Genomic DNA, 4629 nt, shown 5'->3' with positions numbered 1-4629 from the left:
TCACTCTGCTCTCTTATTTACCTGTTTTGCACTCCTGTATACTGCATACTACGTTTATGCCGAATGAATATCCTATAATGGAAAGCCATACTCCTGACTCACACCAATTCCAGCTTGGCAGTAAGGCATAAGAGTGTGAGCCAAACCGTGTCAAGACCAACGTTATGCTGAAGGATAAACTGACCTTGTCTTTATGGGCACTTTTGTTAGACGGACCTCTGCTGTTGAAGTATGAGTTGCAGACCACTGAACGGGATACATTAGGATAACAGCAGGTAATTGTGAGACCTTCAAAGCATTCAGTAAGCAGGTCGCATTCAAATGAGAGCACCTCCACTAAAAACATGTGTATTGGCAAATTTGCCGATGAATACATGAAAAGCTCAGAAAGATATCAAAAGCTGTGGGATCAGGGTAATTGGTCGGGTGGAAAATTAGCCCCAGAATACCTCTAGGCCGTGTTTCAGCTAAATGCAAGCGGCTGGTGTCTGTGTAGAGAGCTAACATGAGGAATTGTCGAAGCAGAAGGATTTTTCCAACCTTGCCTATGAATCAAATCAATTGTATTGGTCAGATACACATATTTAGCAGAGGTTATTGCGGGTGTAGCGAAGCACTTGTGTTCCTAGCTCCAACAGTGCAGTAGTATCTAACAGTGCGGTGGTATCTAACAACGATTCACAACAATACAAACAAATCTAAAAGTAAAATGATGGAATTAAGAAATATATAAATATTAGATTGAGCAATGTCAGAGTGGCATTGACTAAAATACTGTAGAATAGAATCATTTATAAACATATGAGATGAGTAAAGCAGTATGTGAACATTATTTAAACATGATTAAAGTGGCCAGTGACTCCAAGTCTATGTATATAGGGCAGCACCCTCTAAGGTGCAGGGTTGCATAACTGGGTGGAAGCCGGCTAGTGATGGCTATTTAACAGTCTGATGGCCTTAAGATAGAAGCTGTTTTTCAGTCTCTCAGTCATCGCTTTGATGCACCTGTACTGACCACGCCATCTGGAAGATAGTGGGGTGAACAGGCAGTGGCTCGAGTGGTTAATGTCCTGGATTATTATTTTTCTTCTTCAGCCTTCCTGTGATATCGGGTGCTGTAGGTGTCCTGGACGGCAGGTAGTTTGCCCCCGGTGATGCGTTGGGCAGACCGCACCACCCTCTGGAGAGACCTGCTGATGCGGGCGGTGCAGTTTCTGTACCAGGCGGTGATACAGCCCGACAGGATGCTCTCGATTGTGTATCTGTAAAAGTTTGTCAGGGTGTTGGGTGACAACACACATTTTTCAGCCTCCTGAGGTTGAGCCATACTGAGCCACCCTGGGTTTACTGCAGTGTGTGTGAAGAAGAGAACACACCTCAATCCCTTACTGAACACACACAGCAGCAAACCCATCAGCTTTTTGAATTATTCATTGAGAAAGCCAATGTTATTCCCTCCGACATGACCATCACGGTGCAGTCTGTTTGGCTAGTTGGTTCACCCAGTCAGAGGAGGCCCATACTGACTGAGACAACCGACGTGGTGTGATTTATGATTTCACATGGCTTTCTCCACCTTGACTGAGTCTACTGGTCTTCCCCATTGACTTCAATGTATCAATGTAGCACTCTTTGTTCTATAGCTGTGTCACTCTGCTGAGAGCGTGAGGAGCCAGAGGTAGAACCAACAGCTTCCATATTGCCTTACCTTGCCCTGGTTCACTCCCAGACAGTCTCTTATGGAGATTGGAGGTCTAATCCTGGCCTGAGGTGGCCTCTGTGAGCTGCCTGCCTGCCGCCTGCGTGTTTAGGCTGTTGATGCTGGAGGTAGTTGTTTTGTGGAGGATGCTGTGGCCAAATAGGCAGAGATGAATCACACCGCTTTACCTCAGGTCTCTTACTCACCATCACACGCATGAGACTCACCCGCTCTGACTACGTGGCAAGGAGCAATATTCTCTTTAATGTATCTGTCTGCACAGTGGTTATATCAGGAATTCTAACAACCCCCACAGCATCCTTGATTTCACTCTGTTTTCACCCAAAACTCCACGGTAGCTCTAAACCTAAAACAACAAGCGGTTGTTTTTTTGGGGAAAGTCCCTTGTATTATTTATTGCAAGAGATGGCATTGCCAAGCATGAGGCACATTGTACTAATTTAGTGCTCTGGCTGACCCAGATCTCCTGGCTCATCAGCTGATGATGAGGCCTAGCGTGGCTCTCTCTCTTTGTGGTACCCTGTTACTGTAGCTCAGGGAACATAGGGACCTCAGGACCAACATATCTCCTCTGCTTGGATTTGATTTATTTCACAGCTGAAGAACCATGGAGAATTAAGCATTTACAGTAAATAGTGCCCTACTTTTAGGGAACAGAAAACATGCATCAAAATAACATGGTTTTAGCAGGAAACCAATGTAAGAGAGAGATTGACTTACTGGATTCTATTTTTGTTCCCTGCCCTGTCCTGAGCTGATTCGATTCCATTCGATTTATGAATGGCCCAGGCGTGGGCTGGGCTGACTGACTCCTCTTGTTGGGCCAGTTTGGGAGGAGCCTTGAGAGAAAATAGAAAGGAAGGACCCAATAATCAAATTATACAGTGCCACTAAGGTCCTTTGGCATACAGTAGCCTCCACTCATACAGTATCTGTGGAACTGACTCAATGTTAAGAACAGCACTTCTCTGCACTGCATGATATTTAGGCAAACACACCTCAAGTACTCTGTCTTATTTGTAGTTCCCCTCTCAGGCCTGGGAATGGAATATACACCGTCCTGGGAGTCTTAAAGGCTCTCTAGCTGGTAAAGTGTCATAAAAACACAGCAGCAATTGATGGAAGCACTCTACAGCAGCACATAAGGTTGCCTGCTTCATAACTGGGGTAAAATAAAAAGCAATAAAAATGTCAGGTAGGATTATTCCTCTGTTGCAGAAACAGTATTATCATTGCTGTTTTATTCCCTGTCTATAAGGACTGCTGTTAAATCAAATCAAATCAAATGTATTTATATAGCCCTTTGTACATCAGCTGATATCTCAAAGTGCTGTACAGAAACCCAGCCTAAAACCCCAAACAGCAAGCAATGCAGGTGTAGAAGCATGGTGGCTAGGAAAAACTCCCTAGAAAGGCCAAAACCTAGGAAGAAACCTAGAGAGGAACCAGGCTATGTGGGGTGGCCAATCCTCTTCTGGCTGTGCCGTGTTGAGATTATAACAGAACATGGCCAAGATGTTCAAATGTTCATAAATGACCAGCATGGTCCAATAATAATAAGGCAGAACAGTTGAAACTGGAGCAGCAGCACGGCCAGGTGGACTGGGGACAGCAAGGAGTCATCATGTCAGGTAGTCCTGAGGCATGGTCCTAGGGCTCAGGTCCTCCGAGAGAGAGAAAGAAAGAGAGAATTAGAGAGAGCACACTTAAATTCACACAGGACACCGAATAGGACAGGAGAAGTACTCCAGATATAGCAAACTGACCCTAGCCCCCCGACACATAAACTACTGCAGCATAAATACTGGAGGCTGAGACAGGAGGGGTCAGGAGACACTGTGGCCCCATCCGAGGACACCCCCGGACAGGGCCAAACAGGAAGGATATAACCCCACCCACTTTGCCAAAACACAGCCCCCACACCACTAGAGGGATATCTTCAACCACCAACTTACCATCCTGAGACAAGGCTGAGTATAGTCCACAAAGATCTCCGCCACGGCACAACCCAAGGGGGGGGGGGCGCCCTGTTACACAGGGGAAGATGGACATAAGAGGATTGGGCCTAAACAACTGTCTTTATAGTCACTGTTGTGCCCAAGGTTCAGATAACTTTGTGGTTGGGTGGCATGACAATGTGCTGTGCAGAATACAACAGTTTAAGGACAGATTACTGAAGATTTGCTAAACGCTAGTTAGAAGCTGTGCTAACGCTAGTTAGAAACTGTGCTAACACTAGTTAGTAACAGTGCTAACGCTAGTTAGAAACTGTGCTAACGCTAGTTAGCAGCTTCCTTCAAACTGAACACAGATACACAAAAAATGTATCCATGAGTTCATCTGACTCTGGGGAAGTAGATAAAAGGGGCCTCATTGCCAAAATCCCAAACTATCCCTTCCATGACTGGAAGATATTAAAGACATCTATATCTATAATATGAAGTTAGCCCATACCAAAATAAAACACAAAGACCTTTAAATGTTAACATGTTTGTTTACTCAATTCGTAATGCTTTACATTGCATTGTCCAGAGCCACGTTTTGCTTAAAGTACTGTATACTAAAAACTTAACAAGGTTGACAAAAAAAAAGCCGCCAAGAGAACATTGTTCTGAAAACAAAACAAAGAAACGAAAAAATAAGAATTCATATAAATACTGCAAAGCTATATAAGTACTGTTTTACCAGTTGGTTTATGCTCCATGTACAACATACTTTGAAAATATATTTTTGGGGGGATTTAAAATAAATAAAGAGTTTGGACTTCATTAAAACTGTTCAAAAACGAAAACTACAACATAAGAACAGTATCATTAAACATATCAGTGACATCCTGTTGTGATTCATTGCAGGACAGAGCTACAGCAGAGCAGGGAGAAAGTTGAGCAATAGTCTCACAAAGCAGGAAT

This window comes from Oncorhynchus kisutch, linkage group LG21 (genome assembly GCF_002021735.2).
Source record: "Oncorhynchus kisutch isolate 150728-3 linkage group LG21, Okis_V2, whole genome shotgun sequence".
Taxonomy (NCBI): domain Eukaryota; kingdom Metazoa; phylum Chordata; class Actinopteri; order Salmoniformes; family Salmonidae; genus Oncorhynchus; species Oncorhynchus kisutch.
Note: the sequence above shows the minus strand (reverse complement) of the source record.